Below are 20,910 nucleotides of genomic sequence, written 5' to 3' on the forward strand. Positions count from 1 at the left end.
GCCTGTCTGTGCCTGCTCTCATCACCCACATGGGCCGGGCCTTACTTTCCAGGCGAGGAGACGGGGACTCTGCTGTTTTCACTGCCAAGCCGCCAGGCATGCAGCGGTTGTAAAAGCAGGAGCCAGGACCCACACCACATCTGAGTCTCAATTCTGTGCCAAGTGGTGCAGAGGGCTGAATGGAGAATAAACGGATGTTCCTTCGAGGAGCGGGAGAAACAAGCAAAGCTCCCTGGCTTCAGCAGCGAAGGCTGTGCCTTTGAGCGAGTCACATCTGTTTCTGAGCCTTGGGCTTGTCCTCGGTGCAAGGATAGGGTTGGTGATGACCAAACTTTTAAAATAGTGGCAGCTCCCCCTCTCCTCACTTCTTTTTAGCCCAAATAACATCTTACACAGAATCACAGTATACACAAAGAGACAAAACTGAAGACACTTGCATGGCTCTGGGCTTTCTAGGAGGCAATCTGGAAGCATCACATTTAGCATTTAGCATGGGTCACTTATGGGAGTCCTCTCCCAACCCCCTCCCCCCGGAAATGACATGGTGGCTATAGCCTCAGCTTTGGAGTCTGGCACATGGGGGTCCAGTCTGGGCTCTACCACTCTCTCGCTGTATGACCTTGAGCAAGTTGTTTGCTTTCTCTGAGTCTCAGCTTCTCTGTAAAGTAGGGATGATCATAGTTGAGTCCAGGTGAGGAATAAATGAACTAAGTGCATGCAAAACACTCAGCACAGGACCTAGCATGTAGAAGTTGTGTTAACTCTTGTTTCCCTTTGAGAGATAAAGCATGAGAAATTCAAGTCATGGCAAGTATTTCCCAGGGTCCTACGGACACCATGTCATCTGAGTAGCGTGGACAGTAAGGCCCAGATATTTGTTGGTCTCTACACTTCAGCACATTTTTTAGCCCCTACAGGGGGTAAGATCTTGTTCTTAGAGGAAACCTCCCAGGGGGGTGAGGGGAGCTCTGGGAGGAGGCAGGGTTTGGACTTGGCTTCCCAGAGGGAACTCCCGGGGCAAACGGCAGAAGGCTGGCAGGGCTCGCCCCCAGCAAAGGCAGGTCAGGGGAACCACCTGGGCTTGTGAGAGTGGCCGCTCCCCTGTTTGGGCCCCCCTCCCAGGCAGGGCCCAGTCACATCCCAGAAGCCCGAGTAGGGGTGAGGGCAGAGCAGCATGCGTGTTGAGGCCGAGGGGGTGTCCAGTGGATCTCAGTGTTTGGTGGCAAGAGGTCAGAGAAGGAGAGGCTGGGGTGCTGGAGGGCCCTGCAGCTCAGGGGCGGTGAGGCCAAGAAGGAGGGGGGCAGCTCTCCACGGGGGTGAGGAGGTGAGGGTACCAGTCCAGCCCTGCAGTCAGATCCCTGGGGACCAGTCCACAACCGCCACCCCCCCCCCCCGCCCCGGCCAGTGGTCACCAGTCCCTGGAAGGGCCTCTCGTGCCCGCGGGGCCTCAGCGACAGGGAGCCGGAGGGTGTGAGAGCCAGCAGAGCACCAAGGAAGGGACGGTTTCCACCTCAGCGAGGTTATTTCTGGCTCGGCTCCTGCTCCAGCAGTCACTGTGGAAACTGCACGTGCCTGGTTCAGTGTGGAAACATGACGAGTTTTCTAAGGGCGATGTGCACCGAGCAGGCGACCAGGAAGCTGCCACGGCGGCTGCTAGTAGGATGTGAGTGTGTGTGCGCCTGCCCTGCTCCCCCTCAAACCACCACCCTCGTCTCCTCGCTCCCTCCCTCCCTCCCTCTCTCTCTCTCTCTGCCTGTGCCGCCTGTCTCCTGAAGCTATATTTGGGGGAGATGTGTTCCGTGCAGCGTGATAGGCAGAATAATGGCCTCCAAAAGGTGTCCATGTCCTGATTCCCAAACCTGTCACTGAGTTACTTTACATGACAACGAGCAATTAAGGCAGCAAATAGAATTATGGCTGCTAATCAGCTGACTTTAAAATAGGGAGATTATCCTGGATTATCCACTTGAGCCCAGTGCTATCACAAGGCCCTTTGAATATGGAAGAGGAAGCAGGAGAATCAGTGTCAGATGTGAGGAAGGCAACACCAGCCATTGCTGGCCTTGAAGATGGAAGGGGCCATGAACCAAGGAATTTGGGCAGCTTCTAGAAGCTGAAAAAGGCAAAAAAAAAAAAAAAAATGGATTTTCCCTAGAGCCTCTGGAAGAAACGGAGCCCTGTGAGCCCCTTGATTGTAGCCCAGTGAAACTCATGGATTTCTGACCTCCAGCACTCTGAGATACTAAGTTTGTGTTGCTTGAAGCCATGGAGTTTGATGGTAATTTGCTACCATGACAGCAAGTCGTATGCCAGGGAGGCTGGGTCTGGAATGGCGGGAGCTCCTCAGAGGGGAGAGTCGCAGATGTGTTCTGTTATCCTGACGTCTGATCACAGGTGCCCGTGGGCCAGCTCGCTGTCCCGGTGGGAAAGTGACTTCCCCTCAGGGAGCATGGAGCTCTTTAGACCCCCGCGCAGGGTCTCCTGCGGGCACACTGTGCACATGCTGTCTCCTCAGCCTGGAGTGTCACCCCCATTCTCTCCACCAGCCCTCAGATTCCTCAAAGCCCCTTGTCCTGTCCCTCTAAGTAGCTTCTGACACCTGGTGCCACCCCCGGGGGACCTGTCACTCTGGTGACTTGTGTTGTCTACGTTTTAAGCACCGGCATGCTGCTGCCCCTCCCCCACAGCCACCCACCCGCCACACACCAGGGAATTGCCAGAACCTAGAAGGCTGAGTGGATTCTGCCGGTGGGAACCTGTTGTACCCAGGCTCCTAGGAGCCACAATGTGTGTTCAAGGGTCTAGAATTGCCTGCAGGACGCCCAGGGTCAGTCCTGGCCACTCACTGTGACCTCGGGCAGATCACTTCCCTCCTTCCTGGTGCCTAGACTGGGGGTGAGCAAGACTGATGTGAAAGGCCTTGAGCACGCTGTGGTCATGGGTCAGCTCGCTGTCAGTGTCACTTTCCTCTCCCCGACGTGTGGCCCAGGAGTGACAACTACCCTCCCAGCTGGGGCAGATGCCACCCCCTGCCTGGAAGCCCTTCTCTTGGTTTCCTAGGCCCCTCCCATATGCCCGGACCTAGGCAAAACCTAGAAAAAACATGGAACACCAGGTCAGGACATGGGTGAGGCCGGTGAGGTACCCAGGACCCCGAGTCCGAGGTGGTATGTCCCTCAGTGTCACACAAGTGTGACACAGAAGGTCTAACGCCACACTCCATTTTCTAGATGAGGGAAGAGGACTGGAGGGTGGAAATGCCTTGCTCGAGGGCACAGGGGGAGTTCGTGGCAGAGCTGGAACCAGAACACCCTGTCTGTCACCTTCAGCTCCGGCAAGTCCCCTCGTCCTCCAAGTCAATGAATGAATGAGTGGCTGAGTGAGTTTATTACTCCAACACGTATTTCCTGAGTGCCTCTTCTGTGTTAATACTGTGCTAGGGGCTGGGCTATAGCTTGGGAACAAGACAAGTGGCCTGGTTCTTCCCTGAGAACTTATATTCTTGAAGGAGAGAGTAAGTAATCGTGCATTAGCTCCTTAATTACAGTGGTGATGAATGCTATGCCGGGGATGGTCAAGCAGTCATGGGCTGTGCATGGTTGTGCAGGTTATACACTGAGTAAGTCCACGTAGAGGGCCTTGAGTGAGTCTTCATTTAAGAGTTTACAGTAGAATTTGGAAGACAGGACCCGTGTGTCTTCAAAGGAATAACACAAAGCCATGGGTAACAAGCAGGAGAGCGAGGCCAGGAGAAGGGCCCTGAATCGCAGTCCTAGCTCCTTACCTTCTCTCTCTCACATACAGTCAGCCCTCACTGGGGGTCCTAGAGGAGGAGCCCCACAGCCAGAAGGGCATGGAAGACCAGCAGGAGGAACAGGGCATTGCCCTGTCTTAGGGGTGCAGAGTTTCTGTTGTCCTGGATTGGATGCCTGTGATGGCAGAAGGCGCTGGAATCGAGGCTTCTCTGCCTGGACAAAGTCCAGCTCATAGCATTGCCTATTGTCTGGAATGTTGGGCCTGGAAGGAGCCTGGCTTCTAGGAACTAGGCGTCTCCCTCCCACCAGCTCACTGTGGGGCTTTGTACCCTCACCTCTCTGGGTGTTTCTGGTTGCGTGAAGAAAGCTTGCGGAACAGCACAGAGATAGGCGTGTATGGTTGTTTTGTTAAAGCGCCCTGTCGCGTGAGGCCCCAGGCAGCTGTGGGGTGATGACCTGGGGGCCGGTTCCACCTCTCCTACACCCCGGCTAAAGGGCTCCAGCCGTCCATGAGCCTCACTTCATGTAAAGTGAAAGTGAGAAAGACCAATCACACCCAACTGTGAAAATTGAAAAAAAAGAAAAAAAAAAAGAACAGATATCGCAAGGGGGTTTGAAATCCTTGGCTCATAAGGACGTAGTAGTTGCCACCAAATGAGAGCATTCCTTCGAGGATCAGTAGGGCACCTCACTTCTTTGCAGAGTTGGAGACCCATCTGGGTTTTCAGGAGGAGCAGAGAAGGAGGCCTGGTTCTCTCTGTTTGTTTTTCTTTAATGGGGAAGAATTATTCTGGCTGGTAAATAATATCAGCTCCCCAGCGGGGAGTTAGAACAGAAGGGGTTCTTTAGAGATGGGCTTGTCTGGTCTTTGGTTTGGCAGATGGGGCCATGGAGTCCCCGAGAGACACAAGGGCCAGCAGCAGGCTCTTCTGGGTCCTGGGGCCAGAGAAGACAGCAGGTTCCCTGGGAGAACCTTTTGGTTTAGGCGCACCGGGGACCTGCCAGTTTGGCAAAAATCAGCTGTTGCTTGTCCTGGAAAGTGAGCTCCTGGACGTGGTGACATCAGAGGCGCCAGCCTGGAAGGGAGGCCGGTGGTCGTGTGCTTATTCCACACGCCAAGCCCTGAGCCGAGCGCCGAGGACAGACAGTCCACGTTGTTCCTGCCCTCGAGGCGCTGTCTGCGGGGAAGACAGACAGGCGGAAGGACAAGGAGCACGGGGTGGTATGGTTGGTGTTACAGCAAAGCTCTGGATGGAGGGTCAGGAGCGGGAGAGAGGGGAGTTCTAGCCAGTGGTGGGGCTGGGGCAGAAGGAGGCTTTGCCGGAGCTGAACTTTCAAAGGATGGGTGGGAGTTAGCCTGGTAGAGGAGGGGAGGGAGGACCCTCCCGAGAGCGGGGACATCGTCAACGAGGGTTTGAAGCCTGGGAAGAAGGCCTTGTGCTCAGGTAGTTGAAAGGCAAGGGGTGAGGGAGAGTGTCAGGAGAAGGGGGAGGCTGGACGGTCATGGTGGCCCTGGGGAAGAGGCTCTCACCCCTCCCAGGGGAATCCAGATTTCTGAAGGCAGTCCGCAAGCATCAGAAGTGGTCACGGAGCACCGCACTGTGTGCCTCTTCCGTGAAGGAGATACCACTCGTCCCACGTGGAGAGTGGACCCAGTGACAGTGGGGTGGGGAGGAGCTAACAGACTGCAGGCACTTGAGGAGCCAATTCCCTAAGAACCTGGCGGCATATGGGACGTGCGGGGAGAGGGAGAGGTCAGTGATCGTTCCTGGACTTCTTGGGATGCTTGGGTGACTTTCAGGACCCACACGCTGAGATTTAGAATCTGACCCTGGGCTTAGGGCTGCTCACCTGGGACTCAGCAGTAGAGACCAGGTTGGGGTGGGGCTGTGAGCCCCTTGCAGTCCCAGTCCCTGGATGACAGCCCCATCTGCTGGTTCCCTCAAGAGGATCCAGGAAGAGTGTGTGGATGCTGTCGGGATGTTGATTCATCTTCACCAACACACCTACAGATATTTTCCCCTGTTACCCAGGGGTAGTAAATTGAGAGAACTCAGTGTTTATTCACTCATTTATTGTCACCAGTTATGTTCAAGGCTTTGTGAGTGATACAGAGATGAATCAGACACATCCCAGTCCTGTCCTCAAAGCTCGTGTGGTTTGTCTGTGATGCCGACAAGAATTTCTATATAACTTATTACACACACAGGGGAGAGGAGGTAAATGCCACAATAAAGAGACCAAATGCTGTAAATAAGAGATCGTTTCTGGCCAGGGAGGGTAGGTCATGAAGGGCTTCATGGAGGAGGTGACATGTGAGCTGGGCTCACATGGGCGGATGTGGTTGGATTAGACCACAGTGGAATGGAGAAAAGCATTCCAGACAGAGATTTGCATGGAAGGGAACATGAACCCTCTGAGCAGACATTTTGGCAAGAGCAGGGCTTTTGTATGGGAACATTGATGTCAGGGGCATCCTGGCATATTTGTGAAGGTGATCCCACATGTAGACCGTACCCTCCAGGAGGAACCACTGAAGGATTCGGGGCAGGAAAGAGCAAGGAGAGAGCTGGGTGTCAGGGCAGTGTATCTGGCCTTATAGAGAGGGTGAGCTCAGGAGGACGGATCAGACCCTGTTACGTGTTCGTCCAGATGAGGGGACGGGCACTGGGTCTTAGCAAGAGTGACAGAAAAAAGAACTTCATCCACATCTATGGACACTTACTGAGGCTTTAGGCCGGGCACTGTTCTAAGCGTTTTATGTGCATGAACTGATCGAGTCTCCCCAACATCCAGCCAGGTAGGTGCTACTTTTATTCCCACTTTACAAACTAGTTCACTGAGGCCCAGAGAGGTTAGGTAAATAACCTGACCCTGGTCACACAGCTGGGAAGCAGAAGAGGAAGGATTCAAACCCAGGAGCTTGTGCTCTTAAATCCCACCGGGGAAATGTCTTCCTAATGGGACGGAGCAGATGAAAGGTAGCCCTGCCGGGGGTCGAGGCCGTTCCTCCCACCCACTGGTCACCCCGGAATAGTGGCTGACCCAGGCCCTCCACACCCCCAATCAACTGAGAAGGGCCCCACAGGCCTGACCCGGTTCACCGGGTCTAACAGCCTACATCTAGGTGGTGACAACGTAAATAACCGATGGAGTGGAAACTCTCTATGGAAAAAGGTACCCACTCAAACAGCCACAGAGTCCAAAAAAAGGAAGAAGAACAGAGCAGACCCAGAAGGCTCTGTGGCAAACAATTTCCTTTGGCACAGCCCCTTCTGCCTGACTGAGCCCTTGAACTGGGGGGTGGGGGAGGGGCGGCACTGGGCAGGTGTGGGGGCAGCTTGGGACCAGAAGCTTGGCTTGGTCCCTGGCGGGTCCCGGGTCACCAGGCTTCCCCTGTTCGCTAAGGAGGCAGTCATGGTGGGGACACATGGCAACTACCCTCCAAACACACACATCCTGCTTGCTTCTTCCCGGTGGGCCTTAATTACTAACCCCCTCCTGAAGGTGGGCCGGCGGTTGAGGTTCTGCATTCCTTGGGGTCTCCCGGGATCTAAACCTCCTCTTCTTTTTCTTTGTCCTCTTGTTATGGGATCTGGAATCTTCTTCTTTTAGAAGACAGACATCCTTGTGAGTATCGGTAAAGCTAGATGATCAGAAATAACCAAAAGAGGAACAGCAAGAAGGTCATGTTTTGGCAAGTCGACTCTGTATTATTTAATTCTTACATGGCCCATTTTAGAGATGGGGAAACTAAGACCTGAAGTATTAAGTGGCACCTGAGGCTACATGGTGGCAGAGACTAGAGGTGCCCAGTTTTGTCTGCAACCATAGCCTGGGGCTGGCCTGCTGTGCAAGGTTGCCCACCCATATCTCTGGTTTCTAAACCTCCATTCCCGTGGCTGTCACATGGTGGCGGGGCTGCCTGCCCGTAGCATCAGTGTGACAGCAAGGCAATGTAGGGACAACTTCAGTAGGCTCTCAACAAATGTTTCCTTCCCTACCTCTCCCTTCTGTCTTTACAAACTGGGGAAGATGTTATGAGCCCTTTTTGGGAGGAAGCAGCCCAAGTTTGGGGTTCCTTGGGAGAAAGGGCCATAAGCCCTGATATTCTGGCCCATCTTCCCTACTAGATCCATGACACCTGAGGCAGGGGCCTTGTGGAAGGTCACTTAGCTGGACGCAGCTGGATGCAGCGGGACCCCACGTGTGGGCCAGTCCAGTGGGCTTTCTACTGTACCAGTGAGGGGAGACTTCTGGTGCAAGAGGGCCCCCACAAGGCGTGGCCCGGTATGGCAGGAAATAACTCCTCTACCCCTGGTCTGGGCCCTGGCCGCTCAGCACCCCAGGGTTTCGTCTGTACCTGCTCTCCCTGCCACTCTCTAGTCTCCTGGACTCCTGGGCTGGGTGCCCTCCGTGTGCCTCAGTGTCTCCCTTCCCTGCAGTGCCTGAAAACTGAATATTTCTTCTGCCTAATGCCAATACAGTTTAGGGGCCCGGATATTCCTGCCGATCACGAAACAGAATCCATTATCCTGCACTTGGCATTCCTCTTTTTCTGTCCTCAGTACAAATGGAAATGTATCACCATCCTCTATTTTTAAAAACCCTGCTTTTACTGGAAAACATTTTCCGGGTATTCTCAAAGCATGTCTTGTCCATATCAAAGGCTCCGAGCTCCACTGCCTTTCTCCCTGCTCACTTTCCTTGTCCGGGACACCTCACTACTCCATGGGAGGGAGCAGCCTCTGGTCTGGAGAAGGCAGCCAGGAGCCAAGAAGGATCCAGAAATGGCCTCTGAGCTGCCCAGTGTATTGGCAGCATTCTCAGACAGAAGGGCAGGCATCTGAAGCAAAGGTGAATACCCCAGGAAAGTGAGAGCCCCAAGCTTGGCCACAGGGAAGAAGGCAGGAAACCTTGCAGAGCCAACCCCGAAACAGGATCTGTAGGCGGAGAGATGGGCAGAAGAAGGGCAGCGTGGATGTTTTCCCGCCGTAACTGGAGAAGGGTGCCTCGTGCATGCTGATCCTGTGCCACATCTCACACAACACTGTCTCTTCTGATCTACACCACAAGCCCAGGCACGGGTGATGTTTTTCACTTTTTACTCATGACGAAAGTGAGGCTCAGAGAAGTTAAGTAATTCAGCTGAGGTCACACAGCTATTAATGGGTAAAACCAGGGTCTGAACCCAAGTCCTGCTGGTGTCTGGGCCAACATTCTGCACTACCCATGCTGCGTGGCATGGGGTCAATGAGGCATGCCAACAATTCTCCCCATGTCCCCTCGCAGTTGCTCAGGAGCCCAGCATGACCCACCAAGATTATGCCATGTGGTTCTGCCATGTGTGTCCCAGTGTCTTGGACGTGCATGTTTTCTTGTCGACCCACAGCCGTGATAGCAGAAATGAAAATACAAATGGAAAGATTCATCCCGCAATTCCCCACCCCTAGCAGATCAAACTCAGCTGAGCCACGTGCCAGCCCCATCTGCAGATGCCCCGTTCACAGTGGGGGGACAGGCTGTGTGTCAGGAGGGCAGCAGGGCCTTCCCTGGGAGTAGGGTGTGCAGTCCGGTGCTGGAGCCCCAGCCCCGTGGCTGCCTCACCAGCCCTGGGAAGAGGCTGGCCCCTGCAGGCATCTGGGGGTTTTCTTTAACTCTTTCACCGCTGAACTTCCCCTACGGTGATGCCAACCCCAGTGCCCACACCGGATGTGGGGCGCCTTCCACCTGCCAGCAGAGGCCGTGCTGCACTGCTTTGGTTCCACAGGGAGGGTGGGGCGTGGGGAGGACAGCCCTCCCTCCCTCCCTCCCTCCAGCCCTCCCTCCCTGAGGTTTTGGGTGGGGCCTGCAGAGGAGCTGCAGAAGAGTCCTTCCTGCCCTGGGTGGGCACCACCTTGCAGATGGGCCCCTCTTGCCCTAATAGGGCTTCCCTGTTCAGCTGTGTTCTAAAGAGAAGACATTTTGATATCATTTTAAAATTACAATCCTTAATTTTTAAAAGTGACAAACATGCTTATTGTAAAAAAAAAGAAAGAAAGAAAGATAAAAAGAACAGTCTAGAAATGTATAAAGAAGAAAATGCATGCTCCAAACCCTATCCCTTCGTAGTCCCACCCGTCAGAGGAGCTGACAGCTTGGTGTTTATCTTCCAGGTCCACAGCACCCACAGCTACACGGACAGTTGTATGTCTTGCGATGCTGCCTTTCCCCATTTCTCACACCATTCCACTGACAGGAATTGTGTGTAGTAGCTAAGAGTAGGGGCTCCTGGGTCAGACACCCCAAAGATTACCACTTGTCAGGTCTCTTAGCCTTGGCTAAGCCTCGTGTGCAAAATGGGGCCCCAGTCCTGCCTCCCATCCTGCGGGCTGTGGGGGAAGGGAGGGAGATTGCCCAGGAGAAGGGCTGAACCCCATGGTCAACACATAGTTCAAGCCACGAAGAATCCTATTATTGGTAGGAGTGTATAATTATTTTTAATTAAGAAAAGTTATTGTCCCATTACTATTCCATTGGGTGGATTTGTCATCACTTACTTATTAAACCAATTCCCTGCTGATGGATATTAAGGTTGTTTCCATGTTCACTGTTAAAAAATGTTGCTGCAGTGATCACATGTATGGGTGTGTCCGTGTGTACGTTTGTGTAAGATGTGTATTTGTGTGTGCACTTGGGAAGCTGCTGGGTTGACATAAATTTCTTATTCTCTCTAGCACTGATGGTGACAATCGCTTTCCTCTTTGCCCATCAAATGGAGGAGAATTGATATTGACTTTAACTTATATCCCTTTAATTATTAGTGAGTCCAAGCATCTTTACATATCTTTATTAGACATTTTCATTTACTTTTTGTCAGAGGGGGAGGGGTGGATTTGCTTCTATGTTTTGTTTGTATCTTTAATCCAAATAAATTTGTGTACGTATGGGGCACGTACCCTATTTAAAATAGAATCCTCCACCTTCCCTCACTCTGTGTCTCATTTTGTTGCAAACCATTTATTTTACCTGTTGTAGGTTAACTGCTCATCCTCCCTGGCTAGAGCCGCAGATCCAGAAAGGCAGGAGTGTTTTCTGTCTTATTCACTGCTGACTCTCCAGGGCCTAGAACAGTGCCCAACACATAGTAGGCATTTAATAAATACTTGTTGAAGATGTCACAGCTTTCTTATTTAAAGAATCCACTCTTCCTCCACTATCATTCCATCTTCGACAGCCTCTTCTGTCTCTTCTAACATCACTGCTGGGTCAGGTTTCCTCCCTCTTCCTCACTTTTACAATTTATAGTCTTCTAGGAAATGATCGGTTTTCAAATTCATTGACATCAAGTGACGTATTAATTTCTCTTGATTTTTTTTTTAATTGTTCGCGTACATGTTTGCATCGCCCTTCTTAACCATTGTTTGTGATTTGGCTCTTTGCTGCCGCTCAGATTAGCCAGCGGTTTGTCCCTGTTGCTGGTCTCAGTGAACCAGTCTGTAGCTGTCCATGTCTTTTGTGGTGGTTGCTGTGCTTTTTTCATTCTCTTACTGATAGACTATTTCGTTTATTCTCCCCTTTTCTCAGCCTCTTGGGTTAGATGCTTAATTGATTTGGTTTCCGTCTTTCTTTTATCATAAAAGCATTTAAGGTCTGTATCTCCCTCCAAAAGCAGTTTGGTTACATTCCCCAGATTTTTAAAAAGCAGGGTTCTCAATGTCGCATATTTATAAATATCCTACAATTACAGTTTTGCGCCTCTTTGACTCCAGTTGTTTAGAACAGCATTTTTAAATTGTGTGCATAGTTTACTTTTTTTATTTTTTGCTGCTTGTTAATTTCTAGTTCTGTTGCATTGGGAACGGAGACTGTGGTATACATGTTGGAATTTGAGATTTTCTTGTAGTCTGCTACAAGGACATTTGAGAAAAAGATGTTTTCTCTGCTTCTTGCATCTAGATGAAGTTAAGCATACAAACTATGTCTTCAAAGCCTCCATACTTTTCTTTGGCAGTTACTTGTACCATCAGACTTAGAGTAATGTGTTTAAGACCTATATTGTTCTGTATGTGTCTTCTCCTTGTGGTCCTAAAACTATATTATTTCATATATTTTATGGTTCTGTGGTTCAGGGTGAAGGTAAGGTTCATGATTTTTGTGACTTCATGGAGAAACAGACCCATTAGCAATCTAAAATGTCCCATTTTATTCTATTTAACATTTTGGCATTTTGTCGGATATTAATATTAACTTTCCTACCTTGTTTTTGTTACCATTTTGCTTGTTATGTCTCCTTGCCATTTTTTGAGTTCAACCTGTGTCAATTTGTTTTAAGTGTATCACTTCCAAACAGCATATGGCTGGATTTTTTTTCCCATTCAACCTAATCTCTTATCTTAAAATAGAATAATTTAATTTAGTAACATTTATTGATATGTTTGGGCTTATTTTATGTCTTTTGGTTAAGATACTTTTTCCTTTCCTGTCTGGCTGTCCCTTTCCTAATGCTTAATTAACTGAATTAATTAATTGAATTTTTTTGTCTCCCCGCCCACTCACACACACTGGTTAAAACGTCTATATCTTATTTCATTTTCTAGAAATGGTTACCCTTAAATTAAGAAATTAAAACCCATGCTTCTTGATTAATGTCAAGAATTAAATGGTATCTAATTCCCAATGAGATGAGCCCATTATTATCAACATTGGCTTAGATCTGACTGTACCTTTTTCTACTTTATTGTTCATCACTGTTTCCTATGTATCCTGTCTTGCCCTCTCTTGAATTACTTATTCTGATACAGTTTTTATTTTATTGTAGTAATTCCTTGAGTAATTGTTTTAAGAAAAGATAAGTGGGTGGCATGCTATTTTTAGTACTTCTCTCTTTGGCTTTGAGAGGGGGCGGAGTAACGGATCTTTTAACCCTTTTTCCTCAGAGCTCTGCAGTCTTTGTTGCCCTCTGGCAGTTAATGATGGGGACGTCAAGTCCAATGTCAATTTGATTCTCAAAATTTTGGGACAAAAGCTGCTCACTTGGGTAAGGGGCAACATCACCTCCATGGAGCTTTGGCATCTCCAGAGAAGGCAGGCAAAGTCAGGATTTGCTGAGGATTGAAAGTCTCCTTGAAAATGGATACGTCAATGTGGGGCTTCATCAGGATCGTGCAAGGAATACAGTCCAACAGGCTGGGACTGAGGGAAAGAGTGAGGGGGAATTTTGAGGCAAGGCAAGGGACTCAAAGAATCTTAGGATACAAACTATTGATTGACAGGCTGATGGATCCTTCAGGAGGTTTCTGTCATGAGCAGTCAAGCCATCTGTCAGAGCTAGAGTCTCCTGGAAGAAGAGGGCTGCTAATGAAGACAGTGAGGTGTGGGGTAGGTGGTTTCTGTCCTCCTCTCCTTCCTACTTTGGTCTCTTTGGAAACCCAAAGGATTCACTCATTATCCTTGGATTTCGGTAATTCCAGCCAGCGGGCCCTGCCCCAGCTCCCACTGCCTCCGAGCAGGATTCCCTGGGGATTTGGCAGGTGGGCCTTTGCCTGCCCCCGGTGGGTGAAGCTGGCTTAGCTTTGATTCGATTTTCTATCATTCCTCCTTGTCTGCTCTTCCTCAGACTTGCTGGCCAGCTGCTGCTACCCGAGAGATGTTCTTACTTGAACATTTCTCTTTATTTCACTGGTGTTGAGGGGAGAAGAGGTAAACACATGGGCTCCGTTTGCAGTGGAGAACCTCAGGTGTGTGTAACATTTCCTGGTGACCCAGATGCAGGTGTGTCCGCCCGGCTCTCTCACCTGCTGCTGGAGGCCAGGAGGGGTGCTCGAGTGGTGCTGGCCCCACTGGTGGGGTTGGGGGCGGGGGGCAGTGGCTAGCTTCCTCCACCTGATCCGGTCCTCCCCTCCAGCCACACCTCTGGTCCCGACCACATTACCTCACTGATTAAAATGGTTCGGTGGCCTCACTCCACTGTAAGATCGAGTCCAGGCCATTCCGTATACCAAGTTCTCCCCCTGATCAACTCTTGCCCCTCATTTCCAGCCATACAGACAGCATGCAACGTGTCGAACATTCCACCACTTTGGGGTCTCCTGTCTACCTACACTTCTTACCGTTTGAAATACTCTCTCTTTCTCTCATACATTCAGACACCATCAGAATTGACCACTCTTTTCTTTATGCCTTCAAGGTGTAGTTAAGCTTCTAACCCGTGACTCTGTGCGTTCCTTCGTTCCTGGCCCCTCCCCCCACCATTGTGATCCCCTTGAAGGCAGGGACTGAATCTTGACTCTTTCGTGCCCAGCACTTACTACTGGGCTTGACCCCAAATAGGTGCTGCATGCGTTATCTGTTCAATGAATGAGCCACCCAGTTAGGTTCTAAAGAGAATTGTTCTACACCAACGGTGCGTGAGACCCTGTCCCAGTCTCCAGGGGTGGGGAGTGGCTTGGACTGAGCCCGCCGAGGTGTGTGCAGTCACAGGGCTTGCCAGACTCCCAGAGTCTCTGTGCATAGCAGGCATTGTTATTTATCTTAAGAGGCACCACAAATGTGCTCTGTATTGTGGGGAGGCAGGACTTACGTCCAGTTGTCAGGGGGCTGGCTGAGACTTTTGAGGAAAGACGGGCAGGAGTTGGCCCAGTAGGCATGGTTGTGAGGGGGAGGGCAGTAGCAGTAGCCAAGGCTCAGAGTTGGGGAATTGTGGCCTGTGTTCAGAGGATAGCATGTTTTAAGAAATGAGTGCTTCCACACGGGGAGGGATGGAGCACAGCTGTTTGTATTAATAATTGAGATCTATCAGAGGGGGTGGTTGATGAACACCAAGGAGTGGTGATGGGGCTGATGAACACCAAGGAGTGGTGAAAAATTTAGATGCTTTGGACGACAGAATCGGGAGATGATAGACGGAGGCCCTGTGTGGTCATGTGATGCTGCCCTGGGGTGGGGGGCGGGGCTGGCTGGATTCTAGAGCAGCAGGTACAGCGGCGAGGGGACAGCACGGTGGCTTTGGCTACATGCACGCTCTGGAGGAATCCGCAGTGGGATGTGGTTGCCAGAAGACTAATTCTTCCAAGGCTGTGCTAGTAAAAAGCACAGTGCCCCAGAGAAGGAAGGGGACAGTGCCCCAGGCTCGTGTGCAGGTTACTCCAGACCTAGATCACTGGGCACGCTGTGGGACCATGAACGCCGAATCATGAGAACCCTGGGAGGCACTTGCCATTCTTAGCAAGTTGACTAATAAAAACTGGTGCTCGCTCATTCATCCACTGAGTGGTAATCGTGGTTGAGCCCCTGCCCTAAGCCAGACCGCCTTTGGCCTTGAATGCGCTGTTTAGTGATTTTGGGGAGTACAGTGTGCTCTTGGGTCTACTTGTTGGATTTAATTTTCGCCCAGGCCTGAATATAAATCACTTGTGCTGGTGGTATTGGTTTTCCCTCGCTGTATAACAAAGCATCTCAAACTGAGTGGCACTCATTTCTTAGCTCACGGTTCTAGAGGTGGGAAGCCTGGTACAGAGAGGCTGGATTCTCTGCTCAGGGATGAAATCAAGGGGCCTGTGGGCTGAGCTCTCATCCTGAGGTTCTGGGGAAGGTTCTGCTTTCCCAGGCTCATTCACTTGTTGTGGGAATCCAGGTACAATCCAGGATTCCAGGTAGGACTCAGGTCCTGTTTTCTTGCTGGTTGTCAGCAGGGGGCTGCTCTCAACCCCGAAAGGTGGACCCCAGTCCCTTCCACATGCCCTTCCATCTTCAAGGCAGCAAACTTACAAGTCAAATCCTCCTGATCTAATCTCCCTGACTTTCTCTTCTGCTACCAACCAGAGAAAATTCTGCTGTTAAAGGACTTTTTTGGTTAGGTCGAGCCCATGGAACCATCTGTTTTGAGATCAGCCATGCCCTGTAATAGAACCTAATCACGAGAGTAAAGTGCACCATATTCACGGTCCTGGGGATTATGCAGCATGCATGCACCAGGGGGACGGGAAACCTTGAGGGCCATCTTGGAATTCTGCCTACTTACTGGTGGAGAAATAGGGGCTCTGAGAAGTTAGGTGCCATGTGCAAGATACAAGAGGGCACCAGGGCCACCTCGCCATGCTGTCTCCCCAGGAGATGTGGGGATCTAGCCCAGGATAAGCAGCTTGGGAGGAGCTGTGGGGGCCTAGGCCTCCTGGAACCAGGCAGAGATTGTTCTGTGTCTGAGGAAGTTGACCAAGCAAACTCTTTGACCATACTTTTCAACCATCCCCTGCAGGATTCGAGGCCCCAACCTGGCAGCCTCTAACTAGTTCATGGCGGAGCCTCAAGAGATACTGGCCAGGCCAGCTCTCCCTTCCAGAGGGCAGAGCAGAGCATGAGAGGAAGGCCACGCAGCGGAAGTGGACATGAACGCTGGTTTCCAAAGAGAACAGTGTTTTAGTTTTGGTCATCGAAAGTGGTGCCTTCAGCACAGGTAAGAAATGGGCTGTCATTGAATATGCTTGCTGGGGGCACCATTTTGGTCTTTTTTGCATGAGCTTGGTGGTGTTCTTCCTCTTTCCCACATATTCCTCTTTCAAATTATTATTATTATTATTACTATTATTATTATTATTATTATCTTCCTTGAGCCTCTGTGGAAATGGGAAATCCTCAGGACTTCCTTGGCCAGGAGTAGAGACCTTGAGGGCCAGGATTTTTCCCTGCCCCACCTCATCTCCCCCAGTTGTCTTCCTAGTTCCTCAGTTTCCCTTCTGTCCCTGGCAACACCTCTTCTCAAGATATCACAGCCCTCCCCACACGCCAGCCCACATTCCAGAGGGCCACCGTCTTCTCTGCCCCCCTCTCCGCCTGCCCCTCTGATGGCTCTGGCCTGAGGAGCCCCCTGGCCACCCCCTCCCTACTCAGAGGAGCATAGTGGGTGTTGAAGACTGAGCTGCATCTCTTCAGGACCCTCCCTGTGGTGAGGAATTGGAAGGATGTCGGGTTCTCAGGCCTGGCTACACGTTAGAATCTTCCAGAAAGTTTTAAAAATTCCAGTAACAGTGCCCCAACCTCCAGAGATGCTGACTGAATGTGCCTGGGGAGGGGCCCTTGCATCGGTAGTTGTCTATGTGTCTATGTAGTTGGCTCTTCAGGTATGTGTTGTGGTTCCAGGTTAGGTTCAGGTGGTGGTTCAGGTTAGCTGTGTGGGCTTAGAGCTCTTTGGGCTGGGAATGTGTCTTTGGATGTTTTGTCTGGCTTTGGGGTATATCAGAATCACCTAAGTAGGTTGCAGGGGGTAGATTCCCCGGCCCACCCATGTTCTCTGAACGAGACTCTCGGGATTGGGGCTACAGGAATCTGTATTTTGATTCAGATGCAGCCAATGTTTGGGGGCTCCAGGGCCTCTTTCTTGGAGCTCTGGTGATGCTCACCCTGTGTTTGGGTCTTTGCGCTTGGCTATGAGTCCCCAGGGGGCTTGGCAGCCTGGGTGCCATGAACGCTGCCTCATCCCCTTCCTCCACGTGCCTTCTTGCTTACAGAGAGGAGGGCAGGGCCTCAGGCATCCCTCTAAGATGGCATCACTGTAACTGCCTGAACCACGGGGTGGCTGGGCCCAGGCCTCTGCCCACAGCTCAGACGCACCACATGGGTCCACTAGACCCAGGCCATGACCAGGGCTTTCCAGCCGAGGTGGAGGAAGCACCCCTGGACTCTGAGGAAGAAGGACTGAGCATCTGTGCCTCCCTCTGAGAGGAGAGGTTTGATGGGGTGCTTAATAGTGGAGATGCTGGATCTTCCTGAGTTCAAATCCCAGCTCCGGCACTTACTGGTTTCGTGAGGCATTTGCTGTCTAGGAGGCAAGTTGCTTGGTCACCTCGCCTCATCTTTCTCGCTTGTAAATGAGAAAGGGCTGGTGCCTGCCACACAGGTTGCTGTGCAGCTACAGGGAAGGCCCCTAGAATGGTGCTGGACACATAGCAGGGGCTCCCCAAGTGGGAGGCAGCCCTTCTGACTCCTGCAGGCGGGTCGGCCAGCTCTCTGCCCTCCTGGCTGCTGCGCCGTGACAAGTGAGCCACGCTCGGCCATCTGGTCCCCAAGGGCCAGAGGGAAGTAAAGCGACCAACACTGCGTATGGGGCCTGGCACTTTATAGACGAGCCTGAGTACCACTCAGACCCAAGGGAATCTTGGTTCTGGCGTCCTTCTTGCAGAGATAAGGAAACCGAGCACAGAGAGGTTCAGTGATTTAAAGCTGGTCACACCGCGAGAAGGAGCCTAGCCTCGGGCCACAAAAGACCCAGCACTATCTTCTCCACCAAGGTGCTTCCTGAAGAAAAGCAATAACAGCTTCAAGAATGACCCTTTCCCAGGAGTGTCTACATTTTAATAGGAATTAGTAGCACCATAAGGAATGGGTCCCCTTCCTTGGTACCCGGGATATCTCACGCCTCAGTTGAGCAGCTGTTTCCTTCTGCATATGTCACAGTCTTTGTGGGTCTCCTCTGCCAGTGGTCTCAGGGCACTGGGTTTATTGAGCTAGGTGTGCAGGAAATACTTGAACCTGGCTGGAAACAGAAACCTCTGAGGGATGCAAGAAGAGATATGGGAGGACCGTCAAGGGAGTACGGGGGGGTGTGGGCGGGGGTGGGGTGGGGGGATCCTCCCCAGACCTGGCATTTGACCTCCCCTACTTCACTGCTAAATTCTCCTTTTGTCCATGTGGGCTGTGCTAGCTGCGTGGGAGACTCGCTAAAGGATGGGACTGGTCTAGAGGGAAATGAGCCCCGTCAGTTCCAGCAAGAAATCTGGTCCCCGCCCCTTCCTGTGCTCTCCCTGGGGAATAAAAGCCTCTGTGATTAATGGGGTGCTGACTCAGGGCTTCTGGAGCGTCCAGGTGCTCATGGACCCGCGGCTGGCAGAGCCTCCCCCAGCCGCCATGGAGGGGGCTGGAATAGATCACACCTGAGGACGGTAGAGGGCTCAGGCCTGGGCAGGTGGGTGTGCCAGGTAGGAGCCAGCTGCATGCCGGCCTTCGGGGGCATTGCTGACTCCCCTGTGCTGCGGAGGCCCATTCACACATGTGAGCTTGGGAACGGCTATGTTTGAGATTATTCGAGGGCAGGGAGATGCGGAGTCATGCCTCCCACTTTACTAGGGCCCTGGACCGGGGCTCTCTCCAGACTACACCTGATTTCTGAGTAAGTCAAGATGAACCTAATTTGAAAACAGGCTGTAAAGCATTTTCTCAGCAGCTAAGCTCTCTGCTAGTAGTTTGCCAACTTCTGTGGTCTTAGAAGCCATTGTTAAAAGTCAAATCCTCCATGGAATGCCAATAATATAAAACAGATTCAAGTGGTTGTTTATTAATATACATTTATCATTTAAATTCAAAATGTTGACGTCTATTTATAATGAAAGCCCATCAATAAACACTGAAATCTCAGAGTCTAGATCAGGGATTGACAAACTCCTGCCTGTGGGCCTAATCCAGGCTGTTGCCTGAGTTCTGTGTGTAAAATTTTATTGGGACAAAATCATGCCATTTATTTCCACATTATTTCTGGCTGCTCTCCTGCTCTGATGGCAGAGATCAGTAATGGTGACAGACTTCCTCTCCCGCAAAGTCAAAGGTATTACTCTTTGGTCCTCTATAGAATTTTGCTGGCCTCTCTTCTAGATAATCATTTTATCGCTTACCAACTATAACATCTAACATGCTTTCTTACTTCTGTTTTGTTTGGCTTGGTTGCACAGTATTAAGAATATTCTCAATCACATCTATACGATGATGTGAATGGTACCAGACTTCTAACAGCTTATCTTCAGCCCAGGATGATCTTCAGTGCGATGTTATGTGGACACTGGGGAAGGAGCAGAAGGGAATTCTGGTTTGTATCACTGACACTATCAAGTGACTGCTTGAATCCCTTCTTATTACAACACTCAGACAGGAAGCCCACAATCAGTGATGACGTTTTTGTGATAATCCACATACCGTATTCTCATATCACGGAAAGTTTGAGAGCGTACTTGTTTGTGTGGTTTCATGTGAACGTGTATAGTCCCGAATTTAAGAAGCAGCAACATAAAGATGCCCAGTAAAGAGCTCCAGTCTTTCTAGTTGAAGACATATTTTAATACCAAAGTTCAAGATCTACCCAGGCTTTTGTCTGAGTTCTGCACAAACCAAGTTAAGCCGGCCACCCCTACTGTGTGTACTTGGCGTGTTACTGCGATGTGCCATAGAACACGTTTGAATGTGCAGACCCATTTTCCATGGCAGTTTTATGTAGGAGGAGTCATACTATAGTTTTGAAATAAAATTCTCGAGTGACATTTGAAGAACCTCTGAAACACCTCATGGAACCCCATTGGAAAGACACCCCTTCAGCAGATACTGGTGGTTCTCATTTCTGTGCTTTACAGAGCCAAGGATGCTGGGGCTGAGAGGCAGAGGGGGAAGGTGTGGAAGGCGGGGGCGCGGGGTCATGCTGTTGACGGCGGGAGACGGTCACAGGGCGGGGGGGCAGCTCAGTGCTGGAAGAAGTTCTTGGGAAACAGTGAAGCCTCCTGGGCTGCTGCCAACACGGGGGTGTCTCCTGACGATTGTTGATGACCTAAACACTTCTCCCAGGGCTGCCCTAATGACTTCCAGCCATCAGCTTGGGAGAAGAGGTCTGGAAGAAGGTGGGGAGAGTAGATGATGTGCAGAGAAATGCGAGCCATGGGAGCCGGGGGATATGGAGGGAATACACACACATGGCTTCTAAGCAGCTGGTAGAGACCCCTGCAGCCACTTGGCAGATCCAGGTGTGGGCCAGGGGAGAGGGAGCAGGACGGCAGAGGGGACAGCCGGCTCAGCATGCCAAGCGTGACCTGGATGGGGACCAATGTCCCAGACAGGTGGTGGCTTGGGTTGGGCAGTAGCTTTGGGCATTCGAGGCCCGCAGAGTCAGGAATATAACCCAGGAGTCCTGGCTCCCAGGCTGCCTGCCTTCCCTAGTGGGTGCCGGGAAGAGAGGGGCCGGCCCCGTGTCTTCGGGAGACTATGGGCTGGAAAAGGCCTCTCAGGGATAAAAAAGCACCAGTTCTTTCTTTCTGAGGTTTTGCTGCTCACCCCATCGAAAAAGAACATTTTTAGATTTTAAAAGGATGACCTCATTTTTTTTTCTTATTTACATAGCCCTGTTTGTTTATATAGTCCTTTAAAA

General features: G+C 51.0%; 1 protein-coding gene across 14 annotated transcripts in view; it reads left to right on the plus strand.

Moving 5' to 3' along the window:
• The window catches only part of HIVEP3 (HIVEP zinc finger 3), a 448,346-nt gene that overhangs the window by 341,206 nt on the left and 86,230 nt on the right, over window positions 1–20,910 (plus strand). For 11 of the 14 annotated variants that reach the window (XM_078073303.1, XM_078073297.1, XM_078073305.1 and 8 more), the window contains one exon: window positions 15,991–16,188. The exons of 2 other annotated variants lie outside the window; for them this stretch is intronic. The gene's annotated coding sequence lies outside the window, so the exon portion shown is untranslated. Of the gene's footprint in view, window positions 1–13,385; window positions 13,475–15,990; window positions 16,189–20,910 lie in introns of those variants that run through there. One more of the 14 variants, XM_036102941.2, reaches the window with a different exon arrangement.

Source organism: Halichoerus grypus, chromosome 5 (genome assembly GCF_964656455.1).
Source record: "Halichoerus grypus chromosome 5, mHalGry1.hap1.1, whole genome shotgun sequence".
NCBI lineage: Eukaryota > Metazoa > Chordata > Mammalia > Carnivora > Phocidae > Halichoerus > Halichoerus grypus.